This window comes from Pelobates fuscus, chromosome 3 (genome assembly GCF_036172605.1).
Source record: "Pelobates fuscus isolate aPelFus1 chromosome 3, aPelFus1.pri, whole genome shotgun sequence".
In the NCBI taxonomy this organism is placed as follows: domain Eukaryota; kingdom Metazoa; phylum Chordata; class Amphibia; order Anura; family Pelobatidae; genus Pelobates; species Pelobates fuscus.
The window spans coordinates 39,651,675-39,671,073 of NC_086319.1; the positions used below are offsets into that span (position 1 = coordinate 39,651,675).

At 41.5% G+C, this 19,399-nt stretch overlaps 1 pseudogene; it reads left to right on the top strand.

The window, feature by feature from the left end:
* Nucleotides 1-408: 408 nt before the first annotated feature.
* Nucleotides 409-16,995, top strand: LOC134601596 (zinc finger BED domain-containing protein 5-like; annotated as a pseudogene).
* Nucleotides 16,996-19,399: the final 2,404 nt, after the last annotated feature.

Sequence of the window (19,399 nt, forward strand, 5' to 3'; positions counted from 1 at the left end):
AATTTTATGCCATTTTAGTGCCATGTTGTGCCAATCTATTCCCCTAAAGCTTATTGCCATGTTGTGACAATTGTTTGCCCTTTATTTAGGGCCATGTTGTGCCAATTCTATGCCCTTAAAGCTTATTGCCACATTGTGCCAATTTTGTGCCCTTTTTAGGGCCATGTTGTGCCAATTCTTTGCCCCTAAAGCTTATTGCCCTTGTGTGTCAATTTTATGCCATTTTAGTGCCATGTTGTGCCAATCTATTCCCCTAAGCTTATTGCCACATTGTGCCAATTTTATGCCCTTTATTTAGGGCCATGTTGTGCCAATTCTATGCCCCTAAAGCTTATTGCCAATTTTATGCCATTTTAGTGCCATTTGGTGCAATCTATTCCCCTAAAGCTTTACCCTTTTTTTAGAGCGATGTTATACCAATTTTATGCCTTAAAAACGTATTGCCATGTTGTGCCAATGTATGCCCTTAAAGCTTATTGCCACGTTGTGCCAATTGTATGCCCCTAAAGTTTATTGCCATGTGATGCCAATCCTCTTCATGTGAAGCTGATTGCATTTTTTTGTCCCTAAGGCTGATTGCCACATTGTGCCTGGTGAATATAAGAGCGGGACACAGCACTTCTACCTGTCAGACTCTACACGAGTCAGTGAGTAACCATTTCTATGCAATGTTTTGCCAATTTGTTGCCCTTTTTTAGTGCCACGTTGTGCCAATGTATGCCCTCAAAGCGTATTGCCATGTTGTGCCAATGTATGCCCTCAAAGCGTATTGCCATGTTGTGCCAATGTATGCCCTCAAAGCTTATTGCCACGTTGTGCCAATTGTATACCCCTAAAGTTTATTGCCATGTGATGCCAATCCTCTTCATGTGAAGCTGATTGCATTTTTTTGTCCCTAAGGCTGATTGCCACATTGTGCCTGGTGAATATAAGAGCGGGACACAGCACTTCTACCTGTCAGACTCTACACGAGTCAGTGAGTAACCATTTCTATGCAATGTTTTGCCAATTTGTTGCCCTTTTTTAATGCCACGTTGTGCCAATGTATGCCCTCAAAGCTTATTGCCATGTTGTGCCAATGTATGCCCTCAAAGCTTAGTGCCATGTTGTGCCAATGTATGCCCTCAAAGCTTATTGCCACATTGTGCCAATTGTATGCCCCTAAAGTTTATTGCCATGTGATGCCAATCCTCTTCATGTGAAGCTGATTGCATTTTTTTGTCCCTCAGGCTGATTGCCACATTGTGCCTGGTGAATATAAGAGCGGGACACAGCACTTCTACCTGTCAGACTCTACACGAGTCAGTGAGTAACCATTTCTATGCAATGTTTTGCCAATTTGTTGCCCTTTTTTAGTGCCACGTTGTGCCAATGTATGCCCTCAAAGCTTATTGCCACGTTGTGCCAATTGTATGCCCCTTAAGTTTATTGCCCTCACTTAAGACATGGTGGCCATACAAAGTAAATACTTTATGTATGGCATACTTATGAATGGCTACCATGCCCTGATTTATTTTATTCGTTGTGTCTGTCCTAGATTTGGATTATTAAACCTTGTCTTTATAAATATATCTCAATTAACAGTCTAGTTATCTATTCATATGCAGGATATTTGTTCTGAATTTAATAATTGTTATTTTCTGCAATAAGTAAGTGTTTCACTCATTATTATTTTTTAATATCTACCTTAGCATGCATGGTTAATAAGAAAACCAGCAAAAACACCAATTGGTGAAAAGAAAACCCAAAAAGAAGGATCTTCTGTCCAAAATGACAAAGGAGGAAACATTTATGAAAATCCTTCAACAAGTTTTCAAGTGGACAATGGAGGAAAAAGTGATGAAAATCCTTCAACAAGTTTTCAAGTTGACAATGGAGGAAAAATTGCCGAAAATCCTTCAAGTTTTCAAGTTGACAATAGAAGAAAAATTGATGAAAATCCTTCAAGTTTTCAATTATCAAAACGACGAAAATTAGTAAGAAAATATGATTCTGACTATTTAAAATTTGGATTTACATGAAATGGTGACAAAGGAGATCCACGTCCGCAATGTGTAATTTGTGGTGAAATTCTCGCAAATGAGAGTATGCGACCAAACAAATTACTTCGCCATATTGAGACAAAGCATGTACATTTTAAAAACAAGCCACTTAATTTTTTTAAAAGCAAGCAAAAAAATGTAATACGTCTAAAAATATGCTTTCTCATTTCACCAGTATTAATGAAAAAGCTATGCATGCCTCATACCTCATTAGTTTGCGAATTGCAAAATCAGGTAAGCCTCACAACATTGGCGAGTCATTGGTACTACCAGCGATAAAAGATGCTGTTGGAGTTATGTTTGGTGAGAAGAGTTTAAAAATTTATTCCAGTTTCCAATAACACTGTTAAACGCAGAATCGATGAAATGTCTGAGTGGGTAGAAGATCAACTTATCAACAGAGTGAAAGCAAGCAAATTTTTTTCCCTGCAATTAGATGAGTCAACAGATATACAAGGTTTGTCCCAATTGATTGTTTTTATCCGTTTTATATGGAACAATGAGCCTCATGAAGATATAATATTTTGTGAACCAATTATTCGAGGAACTAGTGAGGCGATTTTCGAAACTCTCGACACTTATATAAAATCAAAGGAACTGCACTGGATGAATTGTGTTGGTATATGTACCGATGGTGCACGGGCAATGTGTGGTAAAAAAAGTGGTGTAGTGACACGCATTCTTAAACTAAGTCCGAATGCATCATGGACGCACTGTAGTCTTCATAGAGAAGCTTTAGTATGTAAAACTATGGGAGAAGATTTCAAAAATGTTTTAAGCACTGCCGTAAAAATAGTAAATTTCATCAAGAGTAAACCATTACAGTCACGGCTATTTGAAAAACTGTGTGAAGAGATGGGAAGTTTACACAAATCTCTTCTTTTGCACACTGAAGTACGTTGGCTGTCAAGGGGCAAAGTACTAACAAGACTTGTTGAACTCCGAGAAGAAGTCGCAATGTTTCTGGATGGACAAAACGATTACGCAAAATCTTTGTATGATGAGAAGTTTGTTCTGAAGCTCACTTATTTGGCAGATATATTTTCTAAATTAAATTAACTAAATTTATACTTACAAGGAATGGATGGATCTGATACAGGGAGTGCAGAATTATTAGGCAAATGAGTATTTTGACCACATCATCCTCTTTATGCATGTTGTCTTACTCCAAGCTGTATAGGCTCGAAAGCCTACTACCAATTAAGCATATTAGGTGATGTGCATCTCTGTAATGAGAAGGGGTGTGGTCTAATGACATCAACACCCTATATCAGGTGTGCATAATTATTAGGCAACTTCCTTTCCTTTGGCAAAATGGGTCAAAAGAAGGACTTGACAGGCTCAGAAAAGTCAAAGATAGTGAGATATCTTGCAGAGGGATGCAGCACTCTTAAAATTGCAAAGCTTCTGAAGTGTGATCATCGAACAATCAAGCGTTTCATTCAAAATAGTCAACAGGGTCGCAAGAAGCGTGTGGAGAAACCAAGGCGCAAAATAACTGCCCATGAACTAAGAAAAGTCAAGCGTGCAGCTGCCAAGATGCCACTTGCCACCAGTTTGGCCATATTTCAGAGCTGCAACATCACTGGAGTGCCCAAAAGCACAAGGTGTGCAATACTCAGAGACATGGCCAAGGTAAGAAAGGCTGAAAGACGACCACCACTGAACAAGACACACAAGCTGAAACGTCAAGACTGGGCCAAGAAATATCTCAAGACTGATTTTTCTAAGGTTTTATGGACTGATGAAATGAGAGTGAGTCTTGATGGGCCAGATGGATGGATTGGTAAAGGGCAGAGAGCTCCAGTCCGACTCAGACGCCAGCAAGGTGGAGTACTGGTTTGGGCTGGTATCATCAAAGATGAGCTTGTGGGGCCTTTTCGGGTTGAGGATGGAGTCAAGCTCAACTCCCAGTCCTACTGCCAGTTTCTGGAAGACACCTTCTTCAAGCAGTGGTACAGGAAGAAGTCTGCATCCTTCAAGAAAAACATGATTTTCATGCAGGACAATGCTCCATCACACGCGTCCAAGTACTCCACAGCGTGGCTGGCAAGAAAGGGTATAAAAGAAGAAAATCTAATGACATGGCCTCCTTGTTCACCTGATCTGAACCCCATTGAGACCCTGTGGTCCATCGTCAAATGTGAGATTTACAAGGAGGGAAATCAGTACACCTCTCTGAACAGTGTCTGGGAGGCTGTGGTTGCTGCTGCACGCAATGTTGATGGTGAACAGATCAAAACAGAATCCATGGATGGCAGGCTTTTGAGTGTCCTTGCAAAGAAAGGTGGCTATATTGGTCACTGATTTGTTTTTGTTATGTTTTTGAATGTCAGAAATGTATATTTGTGAATGTTGAGATGTTATATTGGTTTCACTGGTAAAAATAAATAATTGAAATGGGTATATATTTGTTTTTTGTTAAGTTGCCTAATAATTATGCACAGTAATAGTCACCTGCACCAGGGCCAGATTAAGAGCCCAGTGGGCCTGGTGCTGACAATTATGACGGGCCTAATTACAGAATCATATCGACCAAAAACAGTAAAACACTCCCAAGCGTCATGTATCTGATGGAGATGGTGCTGGAGAGAAAGAAAAAAGCAGCTATAAGAAAACACATACCCTAGGCTAATCTCTCTCTAATTTATGTTTTCATCTTTCAAGTAAATCCATAACCCCTAACAACAGTGTCCAGTCAAGCAGGAAGTCAATGGGCAGGCTAAAAGGGTGTGCCACTGACGCAAATCACGTAACCTGCCAAAAGAGGCGAACATGCCCAAAAAGAGGACATGTCTGCACAAAGAATTAGAAGGCCAGCCTGGCATGAATGCATGTCAGGCTGCCTGCCAATCATGCAGCTGGCCAACTAAGGGCATACTATGCAGACAGCACCCTGAGCTTGGCATAAATGCATCTAATAATGCGCTCGCTCAACGCTTTCTAAGGACTGTCCCCTAGCACTCGCTGGTCCACTTGTCTCCTTACCTTCTTACTAGCAGGCAGAAGCTCCTGGTATATAGTCTGGGACAGATAAAAGGTGTATGTAGTGAGTGTAGAAGAAAGGGAACATGCCACAGTGTTAGAGAGACCAAAGTCAGCATTACCTTAAAGGATCACTATAGGGTCAGGAACACAAACATGAATTCATGACCCTATACATAGGCGTGCGCACGGGGTGTGCCGGGTGTGCCTGGGCACACCCTAATCACACCTCCGTGCTGCACTGCCTCTGGGCAGACTGACATGTCGGGTCCTCGGTCTATGACCGAGGACCCGACACAGGAGGGGGCCGGCGGCGTGCACACAATGCCGCCGTGTGAGAGGCCCCTCCTGTCCGTCTGCCCTGATCCTCAGTCTGCAGCTCCGCTGGGAGTGAGCTGCAGACTGAAGTATCTCGCGATCTCCAGCCTGTCAGAGCGTTGCCACGGCAACGCTCTGCCTGGAGATCGCGAGACTCACCATGTGGTCTGCAGCTCACTCAGACTGCAGACTGAAGAGAGAGGGCGCCCACTGGACCACCAGGGCAGGTATTTAAACCCCCCTCTACCCCCTGTCACTCACTGCCCCCCCCCACCCTGCCTCTGCACCCATACCCCCCTAACCCCTGTCCCTAGCCCTCTAACCCCCTAACCCCTGTCACTCACTGCCCCCCACCCCCCCTAACCCCTGTCCCTACCCCTCTAACCCCTGTCACTACCCCTCTAACCCCTGCCACTACCCCTCTAACCCCTGTCCCTAACCCCTGTCCCTACCCCCCAACCCCATGTCCCTAACCCCTGTCACTACCCCCCAACCCCTGTCACTACCCCTCTAACCCCCTAACCTCTGTCACTACCCCCTTAACCCCTGTCACTACCCCCTTAAACCCTGTCACTACCCCTCTAACCCCTGTCACTACCCCTCTACCTCCCTAACCCCTGTCACTACCCCCCTAACCCCTGTCACTACCCCTCTAACCCCCTAACCCCTGTCACTACCCCCTAACCCCTGTCACTACCCCCCTAACCCCTGTCACTACCCCCTAACCCCCTAACCCCTGTCACTACCTCCTAACCCCCGTCACTACCCCCCTAACCCCGTCACTACCCCCCTAACCCCGTCACTACCCCCTCTAACCCCTGTCACTACCCCAACCCTGTCACTACCCCCTAACCCCTGTCACTACCCCCCTAACTCCTGTCACTACCCCCTAACTCCTGTCACTACCCCCTAACTCCTGTCACTACCCCCCTAACTCCTGTCACTACCCCCCTAACTCCTGTCACTACCCCCTAACCCCTGTCACTTTCCCTCTACTCCCCTAACCCATGTCACTGCCTCTCCACCCCCCAACCCCTGTCACTGCCTCTCCACCCCCCAACCCCTGTCACTGCCCCTAACTCCTGTCTCTATCCCCCCAACCCCTGTCACTACCCCTCTACCCCAACCCCGTTCACTGCCCCTCTACCCCCTAACCCCTGTCACTACCCCTCTACCCCCCAACCCCTGTCACACCACTCTACCCCCTAACCCCTGTCACTGCCCCTTTACCCCCCTAACCCATGTCACTGCCTCTCCAACCCCCTTAACCCCTGTTACTGCCCATCCACTCCCCCACCCCCTGTCACTGCCCCTCTACCCCAACCCCTGTCATTACCCCTCTATCCCCAACCCCTGTCATTACCCCTCTATCCCCCTAACCCGTCACTACCCCTCTACCACCCCTAACCCCTGTTACTACCCCCTAACCCCTGTCACTAACCGTCTACCCCCGCTACCTCCTGTCACTGCCCCTCCACCCCCCCACCTCCTGTCCCTCTACCCCCCAACCCCTGTTGCTGCCCCTCCACCCTCCTAACCCCTGTCGCCCACACAGTGCACCCCTCTCAATCATACACACTGTACCCAACACACACACTTAATCCCTCACAATTACACAAACTGTACCCCTTACAATCACACACACTGCACCCTTCACAATTACACCACACTGTACCCCTCGCAATCACACACACTGCACCCCTTACACGCTGCACCGCTCACAATCACACACACTGAACAGCTCAGCTCACAATCACACATACACTGCACCTACGTATACTTGTATTTGTGTGTGTGTATGTATATATATATATATATATATATATATATATATGTGTGTGTGTGTATATAAAAATACATATATACGCGGCGTGTGTGTTTGTGCTTTAGGGTGCACACCCTAATGCAACAGGCTGCGCACGCCTATGACCCTATAGTGTTAACACCACCATCTAGCCCCCCTGGGCCCATCATGCCTCCATAAATATAGCAAAATCTTACTATATTCAAGCCTGAAGCTGTAACTCTGCATGCTGTTTGCCTCAGAAAAAAGCAGTCTGCTGACATCATTAGAAGTGGTGGCCTGATCCAATCACAGTGCTTCCCTATAGGATTGGCTGAGACTGACAAAGAGACAGGTCAGAGCCAGCATGATTCAAACACAGCCCTGGCCAATCAGCATCTCCTTAGAGAGATGAATTGAATTAATGAATCTCCATGAGGAAAGTTCAGTGTCTGCATGCAGAGGGAGGAGACACTGAATGTTTGGATGCATTTTAGGCAGCCATGACCCAGGAAGGATCTCTAACAGCTATCTGAGGAGTGGCCAGTGAAGTTATCACTAGGCTGTAATGTAAAGACTGCATTTTCTCTGAAAAGACAATGTTTACAGAAAAAAGCCTGACAGTAATGATTCTACTCACCAGAACAAATTCAATAAGCTGTAGTTGTTCTGGTGACTATAGTGTCCCTTCAACTATACTGTCAGTCAGTCCACACAAGTTTTATTTCCATACATCCATCTTAAGTTTCCATACTTAACCCCTTAACACAGCAGCCAAATGTACAAGTTGTGAACGAAACAAAATGTAAACAAAACCTGGCATTTGCGCTATATGTCTGTCAAACCGTAATTCACCTCTTTCATATTAAATGCACCCCCCCTTATTATATATCATTTTATTCAGGGGAAACAGGGCTTTCATTTAATATCAAATATTTAGCTGTGAAACATAATTTAATATGAAAAACATGGGAGAAAATAAGATTTTTTTTTATTTTTTTAGTTCTACATGACATTTTAACTGTCAATGTCATAATACTGTTTGCTTTTACTGCAATAAAATACACATATTTGTATTCAGCAAAGTCTCACGTGTAAAACAGTACCCCCTATGTACAGGTTTTATGGTGTTTTGGGAAGTTACAGGGTCAAATATAGCGTGTTACATTTGAAATTGAAATTTGTCAGATTGGTTACGTTGTCTTTGAGACTGTATAGTAACCCAGGAAATAAATTTACACCCATAATGGCATACCATTTGCAATAGTAGACGACCCAAGGTATTGCAAATGGGGTATGTCCAGTCTTTTTTAGTAGCCATTTGGTCACAAACACTGGCCAAAGTTAGCGTTAGTATTTGTTTGTGTGTGAAAAATGCAAAAAACGCCAATTTTGGCCAGTGTTTGTGACTAAGCGGCTACTAAAAAAGACTGGACATACCCCATTTGCAATGCCTTGGGTTGTCTACTATTGCAAATAGTATGTCATCATAGGGGTAATCTTCATTATTGGGCTACCATAGGGTCATAAAGGCAACGTAAGCAATCTGGCGAATTTTAATGTGAAAAAAATGAAACACAAGCCTTATATTTGACGCTGTAATTTTTGAAAACACCATAAAACCTGTACATGAGGGGTACTGTTGTACTCGGGAGACTTCGCTGAACACAAATATTTGTGTTTCAAAACAGTAAAAAGTATTGCAGCAGTAATATCGTCCGTGTAAGTGCTGTTTGTGCGTGAAAAATGCAAAAAACGTCACTTTTACTGGCGATATCATCGTTGTAATACATTTTACTGTTTTGAAACACTAATATTTGTGTTCAGCGAAGTCTCCCAAGTAAAACAGTACCCCCCATGTACAGGTTTTTGGTGTCTTGGAAAGTTATAGGGTTAAATATAGTGCTAGCAAATTAAATTCCTTATACTTTCGGCATGGGTTGTCAGGCAGGTCCCGCTAATTGTAATTAATAAGGATACCTAATTATGTAAAAATATTACCTAAATATATGTGTAGAATTAATATATGTATATATATACATATGTGTAAAAAATACTTGAAATCCCCAGCACTCACGTTTATCCTAAGCCAATGCCGGGCGCCAGACCAAAGCTCCAAAACAGATAAAATCCAAATGAAAATAGGCTGCTCTCCGGGCTTAAAAGTTCCAAATTTTATTTAAGGTTGATTAAAAATTGCGACCAACGTTTCGGTCCCCGCTCGGGACCTTCTTCAGGGTCAAATTTCAACAGGACAATACATCTCAATAAAAATACTGACCTTATATACCATTACTAATTAAGAAAATAACTCACCAAAGTGTTTACCGCCGAAATCACCAACACCGAGTGCACTTCCGGGTATGCGCGCGCACCTCTGAACGTGCCCCGCCTCCCATCACGTAATCATGCGTGCTTAGACTCCTGAGTGACCGAAAACTGCGGTTACCATAGTGATGTGTAAACTACTGTGGTTTATGTATGAATTCAACCATCTGTTCCCATATAAAAATTACAGTAAGGGGAACACAATTGTAAAAGTGCTTAATGTGTATGAATATTCTTAAATCCATCTGTTATTAATGTGTTTGTAAATAAAGTGCTCACCAAGTAGCTACTATCCACAAAAAGTGCCGAGTGCAATAAATTAAAAAACTATCAAATTAGTGCAGTAGTGGACATCACTCAATTAAAGTGCTACTAAAGTGCTTCACATTTCATAAACATACATAAATTATATACATAAATACATATAAGCTAAAAAATATTATTTTTAAAAAAAAATTTTTTACTAGCTAACTGGCTATTCCTACAAGAAAGAGTGGTAGGTAATACTTTCATTAAGTCCCAAAGGTGACACTGTATTTAATTGGTTGATCCAAAACGCCTCTCTTTGGAGCAATAGTCTCCCTCTATCACCCCCTCTCCGGGGGGGAGGGATATGGTCTATTCCAATGAACCTGAGGGCTGCCAAAGGGTGCTTCTTTTCCAAAAAGTGCTGTGCCACAGGTTTATCCGTTAGTCCATCCCTATACGCCAACCTAATGCTTGATCGGTGACCCCTGATCCTCTCACATAGGGGTGTTTCAGTCTTTCCCACGTAGTGTAAACCACACGGGCATACCAATTTATAAACCACATAAGGGGTTTTGCAAGTGATGGTGTGTTTTATATCATAACCCTTGTTTGTATGAGGGTGGTTAAACTTTTTTGCTGCAATCATGTGTCCGCACGTTACACATCCCAAACATCGTATGCATCCCCTTATATTGTGTTTGTCCACTTTGGAATAACTTTCCACGGGGTCAGTGTGCACCAATATGTCTTTGAGGCTTTTATTCCTTCTGTAGCATATCAATGGTCTTTCTCTGAAAATTTTTGGTAGCGATTCATCCAAAGCAACCATTCTCCAATTCTCTTTGACTATAGCTGTCATTTCACTCGAGGTGTTATGGAACGTCATAGGGAATATCATCCTCTGTGTGGGATCCTTTGTGGTGCGCACCGGAGCCATCTTAGCTTTCAACAGTGCCTGTTCCAACTCCCGACGGTCATATCCTCTATCCAAAAACTTTTCAGTCATGGTTTGTAATTGTACCTCAGCTTTATTGTCATCTGAATTGTTGCGAATAACCCTTTGGAATTGCGCCTTGGGGATTGATTTTTTCAGAGGGACTGGGTGTGCGCTATCTGCATGCAACAAAGTGTTGCGATCCGTTGGTTTTGAAAATAAAGTGTATTGTATCTCCTTCGATTGAAATGAAAGTTCCAAATCCAAATACTGTACACTGACTTCACTGACATTGGCTGTGAATTTAATAGGTGTTTGGAGCAAGTTGAGTTCTTCTATCATTGTATGTGCTTCACTGCAACTGCCTCTCCAGATTATCAACAGGTCATCTATGAAGCGGTAGTAACCAATAATATTGTCCTTGTAGGGGGTCAAGATGTGTGTCTGCTCATATATATACATATACGCGTTAGCGTACATGGGGGCCATGGCTGACCCCATCGATGTCCCCGCCACCTGCAAATACCACCGTTCTTCAAATCTGAAGTAGTTATTGTACAAAACCAAAGATAAAAGTTCCAATGTGAATTCTATCATAGGTCCTTGATAGACAGTGGAGTTGCATAACACTTGTCGCATGGCTTCAATGCCATCTGTGTGGGGGATTACCGTATAAAGACTTTTGACGTCCATAGTGATGAATATGGGGGGTTGATCTCCAAATTCCAAAGTTTTGATTCTACACAAGAGGGTCTGTGTGTCTTTGATGCAGGTGTCTAACTCCTCCACAGGTCCCTTGAATATATGGTCTAACCACTGTGCTATGGGCTCTAGAATGCCCCCTATAGCAGATACAATGGGGCGGCCTGGGGGTTTGTGCATACTCTTGTGGATTTTTGGTATACTGTATATAATCGGAGTCCGAGGATGCTGTTTATTCAAAAATCTATGTAAGTCTTGACTGATGTATCCAGCTCTAAGGCCCATATCAATAGCATCAGAAATCTTCCTCTGGATCTCTACAGTAGGGTCTCCCGGTAAGGGGAGATACGTGCTCAAATCTTGGAGTTGGTGGTTGAGATCCTCTGCGTAGTCCCTATAATTCATTAGGACCACCCCGCCACCTTTGTCCGCTGAACGGACCACTATGGTGCGGTCTTTAGATAAATTGTCGAGAAGTTGTCGCTCCTTTTTGCTGATATTATGTTTCTTATTGTGCCGTTTGGTTAATACTTCCTGTGTCATCTTAGATGTGGTGGCAAGAAATGTCTTAATAGATGGTTTATTGGTCTGTGGGTCGAACGTGGACTTGGCTTTAAATTTCTCCACGCCCCCTGGCATTGGCATTGGCTTTGGCTTATTTTTATGGATATTATGAAAAAATTCTTTGAGCCTCATATTTCTGCCAAACTGAAATAGTTCGGTGCTCCACTTAAAGGAATTCGCCGCGCTGGTTGGGACATATGATAGTCCCTTACTCAAGATCTTCATCTCCATATCATCCAATTGTCTATCCGAAAGGTTGAAAACGGGGCTTACTTCCGATGGGGGGGGCTTGCCTCTTCGTGCCATGTCTGGCCTTGCGCCCTCTCCTGTTCCTGTACCCTCTTCGCCTCTGACCCTGCTGCGGGTAACTGTACCCGTCCCGGTCTGGCCTAAAAAAGCCGATGTTTCATTGGGGTTCTCGGTCTCTGACATAGAATCTCCCGAGGTAACATCTATTGTCGGAATTTTGGGGCGGACAATCTTTCTGCGGAATCGCCTGGGTCTTGGTGGACGGTCACCTGATAGCCATCTATACACTCGATGGTCCTTGTAATCCTGTTGGACCATCTCGAACTTTTGCTTCTTAAACCTGACCAATTCGTTTTTGTATTTAAGCAATTCCGATTTAAGTTGTTGCTGTAACTTTGCCCCATCTGCTGAGGCCAGTAAAACCGCTTGTTCCATCTCCAATGTTACAATTTGCTGTTTAACTTCTGCAAGGTCGGTTTTGACATCCTTGATTGTTATAAGCATCAAGTCTAAGGAGGCTTTATTTAAAACATGGGTCCAGTCTCTGCACACTGTTGCTTTAAGTCTGCCAATTGTCGGTATATTCAATAACCTGAATCCACGCGGTATCATTTTAGCCTTAAAATAATCTGACAAAAATAGACCATGCAGGTCCAGATCCACACTCCTCTTGTGTAGTCGTAACAATTTAAAGTACACATCCCTGGATGTCGTATAGTTAGGCAACTCTTGGCCAGTTTCTTCCCATAAAATTTGGGATGCCTCCTCTGGGGTAAATTGTAGTATTTCTGCATGTTCTGTGTAGGTGCCAGCTTGCACAAGGAATTCATCCATGTTACCAAGTAAAAAGTTTGAGTATGCACAGAAACTTTAACAGGGTTAATGGTATAGTATTGACAATATTATAGGAGCTCAATTTGCTCATGTAAGTTAAAGTGCTTTAAGAATAGCACTGCAGACGGGTGCATGTAGGGTTGGGAGGTAGAGCCCCACTCTCCCAGAAATTTACAAAAAATACTTGAAATCCCCAGCACTCACGTTTATCCTAAGCCAATGCCGGGCGCCAGACCAAAGCTCCAAAACAGATAAAATCCAAATGAAAATAGGCTGCTCTCCGGGCTTAAAAGTTCCAAATTTTATTTAAGGTTGATTAAAAATTGCGACCAACGTTTCGGTCCCCGCTCGGGACCTTCTTCAGGGTCAAATTTCAACAGGACAATACATCTCAATAAAAATACTGACCTTATATACCATTACTAATTAAAAGTTAACCACCCTCATACAAACAAGGTTTATGATATAAAACACACCATCACTTGCAAAACCCCTTATGTGGTTTATAAATTGGTATGCCCGTGTGGTTTACACTACGTGGGAAAGACTGAAACACCCCTATGTGAGAGGATCAGGGGTCACCGATCAAGCATTAGGTTGGCGTATAGGGATGGACTAACGGATAAACCTGTGGCACAGCACTTTTTGGAAAAGAAGCACCCTTTGGCAGCCCTCAGGTTCATTGGGATAGACCATATCCCTCCCCCCCGGAGAGGGGGTGATAGAGGGAGACTATTGCTCCAAAGAGAGGCGTTTTGGATCAACCAATTAAATACAGTGTCACCTTTGGGACTTAATGAAAGCATTACCTACCACTCTTTCTTGTAGGAATAGCCAGTTAGCTAGTAAAAAAAAATTTTTTTTAAATAATATTTTTTAGCTTATATGTATTTATGTATATAATTTATGTATGTTTATGAAATGTGAAGCACTTTAGTAGCACTTTAATTGAGTGATGTCCACTACTGCACTAATTTGATAGTTTTTTAATTTATTGCACTCGGCACTTTTTGTGGATAGTAGCTACTTGGTGAGCACTTTATTTACAAACACATTAATAACAGATGGATTTAAGAATATTCATACACATTAAGCACTTTTACAATTGTGTTCCCCTTACTGTAATTTTTATATGGGAACAGATGGTTGAATTCATACATAAACCACAGTAGTTTACACATCACTATGGTAACCGCAGTTTTCGGTCACTCAGGAGTCTAAGCACGCACGATTACGTGATGGGAGGCGGGGCACGTTCAGAGGTGCGCGCGCATACCCGGAAGTGCACTCGGTGTTGGTGATTTCGGCGGTAAACACTTTGGTGAGTTATTTTCTTAATTAGTAATGGTATATAAGGTCAGTATTTTTATTGAGATGTATTGTCCTGTTGAAATTTGACCCTGAAGAAGGTCCCGAGCGGGGACCGAAACGTTGGTCGCAATTTTTAATCAACCTTAAATAAAATTTGGAACTTTTAAGCCCGGAGAGCAGCCTATTTTCATTTGGATTTGATACATATGTGTATATATACGTATATATATATATATTTTTTTTTTAAATATTTTTATTTATATATAGGTATATATATAGTGATATATACGTATATATTTATGTATATAGATATATATATTATTTCGTTCTACGTGTATTTTGATATAAATATATATATATTAATATCACAATACAGTTAGAACAAAATAAAACACATCTATATATTTTTTAATATTTTATTTTTAATTATTTTTTTTACTTAATTTTTTTTACGTATTTACATATTTATTTTTTTTATATTATTTATAAATATATATATAACAATAATTATATATATATTTAATCAGTATCAGTCTACGTGTAATTTGATATTAATATATATATATATAATTATATATATATTAATATTAAAATACACCTAGACGGTGTATGTGTATGTGTGTATATGTGTATATATATACTTAGATCATATATATATAATATATATATATGATCTAAGTATATATATATATATTTTTTTACACTTTTAACTTAATTTTATTTTATTTTCAGCCAGCAGGGGGACCAACTGTCATTACAGTTGGTCCCCCTGCTGGCAATGCCTGAGCCAGCTATACCGGCCATGTGATTGTGAGGTCCTCGCAAGGACCTCACTCTCACATGACCGGGAGGGACCGGAGGAGGCAGATCTGCCTCGGGGGGGCTCCCTGGGAGTCCCCCCAACCGCGATCGCCGGCGTGGGACCACCGGCGACCGGGTAAGTTAAAAAAAAAACGGCGGACGTATATTTACGTCCTGCGGCGTTTAGAGCCGCTTTTAAAAGGATGTAAATATACGTCCGCCGGACTTAAGGGGTTAAGTAAGAGTATGTGAAAAGTAGCTAGGGTTGCCACATTTCTTGGAAAAACATACCGGCCTTACTAATTTGCATAATTAAATATGTATGGGTGACATCACATGATGTAAATCACAAGGAGTGACATAAGAGAAAATGCTGTAAAATCACCAAAAAACTACTTAGTTTGATTCTGCTGTATAGATGGATTCTATACACTGGGAGACTAGGGGTCACTGGGAGACTAGGGACACTGTGTCCCCATGTGTCTGTGTCATAATGTCTCCCAATGTCCCTTAGTGTCTCAGTGTCTGCCTTAATGTCTCCCAGTGTCCCTTAGTGTCTCAGTGTATGTCTCCTTGCAGCCTTTCCCCCCCATTCCTTACTTCCCTGAGCTGTAGGCTGTCTCTACAGGGTGGGTGTTGCTGTCTGGACTCTCTGTAGCTGCACCCCTGCAGATCAGTGAGTAGAGATAGACAGGGAGGGATATGCTGGAGCTTCCTATCCCTGCCTGTCTCCACATACAGTGACCCCTACTGGCCAATGCTGGTATTGCAGAGTAATCTCTTGTTTATACTGAGAAAAATACCAGCATTTGTATTGCCAGTATCACTGCAATATTGGCACCAGCCAGGCAGCCTCAAATACTGGCTGTTCCAATAAAATAAAAGAAAGGTGGAATGTGTGTGTGTGTGTGTGTGTGTGTGTGTGTGTGTGTGTGTGTGTGTGTGTGTGTGTGTGTGTGTGTGTGTGTGTGTGTGTAAAAAAAGTGTAAAAAAAAAAATAAACCTTTTTTTTTTTTTTAACAATGGGCCTATTCCGTGGGCCTGGGCCTGGAGCTGCAGCTCCATCAGCCCCTATGTTAATCCGGCCCTGACCTGCACACACAGATATCCCCCTAAAATAGCTATAACTAAAAACAAACTAAAAACTACTTCCAAAAATATTCAGCTTTGATATTAATGAGTTTTTTGGGTTCATTGAGAACATGGTTGTTGTTCAATAATAAAATTAATCCTCAAAAATACAACTTGCCTAATAATTCTGCACTCCCTGTATATTTGCAGTACATGATAAAATTTGAGGTTTTACCAAAAAAAATTCTTTATGGGAAAGAAATATTAAACACCAAAACTATGATTGTTTTGAAACATTCGCAACTTTTATAATTGAAAATCAAGTGACACCAGCAGACGACTTAATCTTGGTGATACTTGCACATCTAGACTCGTTGAAACAAAGTTTTGATAATTATTTCAGTGAAGAAATAAGGAATTGTGAGAAAAACATCTGGATTGTGAATCCATTTCAGAGTGATGATGTGGCTACTGGTATATCTACGGTGGCAGACGAAGAACTAATTGATTTATCCGAAGACACTTTCCTGAAAATGAATTTTGATCGTAAAAAATTTATACCGTTTTGGCTGTCAGTTCAAAACACATATCCGACTCTTTCTACCACAGCTTTAAGAGTGCTGCTTCCTTTTACTACTTCGTACATGTGTGAAATTGGATTTTCGGCAATGATAGCAATCAAAAACAAGTTTAGAAATCAACTTCAATTATCAAACACCGTGCGTCTAAAAATAACAAATGTCAATGTAGATGTCAGAGACGTCATCAGTAAAAATAGAAAACAAGCCCATTCTTCACATACACCTAATTATGTATCTGCTTAATATGAATATTTAGGCTTTCAACTGAAGACAAGTGTAGGATTAAAGCTTTTTTCCAGGTAGCTTATTTGGAACAATGAGCCTCATGAAGATATGCTATTTTGTGAACCAATTATTCAAGGTAGTAGTGAGGCGATTTTCAAAACTCTCGACACTTATATAAAATCAAAGGAACTGCACTGGATGAATTGTGTTGGTATATGGACCGATGTTGCACGGGCAATGTGTGGTAAAAAAAAGTGGTGTAGTGACACGCATTCTTAAACTAAGTCTGAATGCATCATGGACGCACTGTAGTCTTCATAGAGAAGCTTTAGTATGTAAAACTATGGCACAGTATTTCAAAAAATGTTTTAAACACTGCCGTAAAAATAGTAAATGTCATCAAGAGTAAACCATTACAGTCACGGCTATTTGAAAAACTGTGTCTAAAAATAACAAATGTCAATGTAGATGTCAGAGACGTCATCAGTAAAAATAGAAAACAAGCCCATTCTTCACATACACTTAATTATGTATCCACCCAGTGGTGTATCTTGGTTTTTTGCTGCCCTAGGCGAGACTAAACTCGGCACCCCCTTAATCAGTTAAAATCAACAGACGTAGCGTCAGTGAAAATCAACAGATGTAGCGTCAGTGAAAATCAACAGACGTAGCGTCAGTGAAAATCAACAGACGTAGCGTCAGTGAAAATCAACAGACGTAGCGTCAGTGAAAATCAACAGACGTAGCGTCAGTGAATATCAGCCAACAGGCGTAACGTCAGTGAAAATCAACAGACGTAGCGTCAATGAAAATCAACAGACGTAGCGTCAATGAAAATCAACAGACGTAGCGTCAATGAAAATCAACAGACGTAGCGTCAGTGAAAATCAACAGACGTAGCGTCAGTGAAAATCAACAGACGTAGCGTCAGTGAAAATCAACAGACGTAGCGTCAGTGAATATCAGCCAACAGGCGTAACGTCAGTGAAAATCAACAGACGTAGCGTCAATGAAAATCAACAGACGTAGCGTCAATGAAAATCAACAGACGTAGCGTCAATGAAAATCAACAGACGTAGCGTCAGTGAAAATCAACAGACGTAGCGTCAGTGAAAATCAACAGACGTAGCGTCAGTGAAAATCAGCCAACAGGTGTAGCATCAGTGAAAATCAACCAACATGCATAGCATCAGTGAAAATCAACAGATATAGCGACAGTGAAAATCAACAGACATAGCATGTCTGGATGTCCTGACTAAATTTGTGCAGGACAGGGGGGTGCATATGGGGACAATCAGGCGAGAACCTATTGTGACTTTTGAGGACAGTCAATTTACCTTTTAAAAAAAAAAAAGTAGTAATAATAAAAAATAATAATAAAATAAATTATATAATAATTATAAATTACATTTTATTATAATTAAATAATAAAATTAATAATAATAAGGAAAAAAAATTGCATTACTACAAAAGACTTATAAAATACAATAGGAATAAGGGGTTTATTCTTTAAACAGTGCCAAAAAAATAATATGGGGGATTTATTGCTGTTAAAATAAAAAAATAAAAAAAGACATTCATATGTTAAATTTAAATTACTCACCCACTCTGCAGAGTCCAAAAAAAAAACCCCACAGACTGCAGCTTTTCCCGGTTTCTCCCTGTCACAGCTCAGCGGAGCTTAACTATTCTGACAGCATGTCTGCACTCCTCCTCCACGGACCGCATGTGCTGCCCGGCTAGAATAGAAGGAGGCTCTGAAGGGTGCATGCTGCTTCTTGTGGGAGGTCAGCTTACTCTCTGCTCTCCATGGCAACAGACATTAATCAGGAAGCAGGGACAGAGCAGAGCAGAGAGAGAGTGGCAAGTGCGAGGGGGCGTCGGATTGATCGTTTTTTTTTTTCTTCTTACAGCTTTTATCTAAAGCTGAAATATGTATCTCTCACTAGGCAAACAAGGCATTTTGCCGCCCCATTGACAAGTGCCGCCCAAGGCAAATGCCTTGTTTGCCTCGTGATAGATACACCCCTGTATCCACCTAAGAAGTCTGACATACTTACCGCTACCTGGAAAAAAACTTTAATCCTACACTTGTCTTCAGTTGAAAGCCAAAATATTCAGCCATCTCTGCTGTAAAATTGCTAAAAAATGTCACCACAGTTTGTAACCACAAGTCCTGAAGTAGATGTATCCACCTAAGAAGTCTGACATACTTACCGCTACCTGGAAAAAAATCTTTAATCCTACACTTGTCTTCAGTTGAAAGCCAAAATATTCAGCCATCTCTGCTGTAAAATTGCTATAAAATGTCACCACAGTTTGTATTAAGCAAATATTACATAATTATCAAAGGAAGAATAGTTTAATTTTCACTGGATTAACCATTTAAATTCTTCTGATAGGAAAGACGGTTATGATTCTT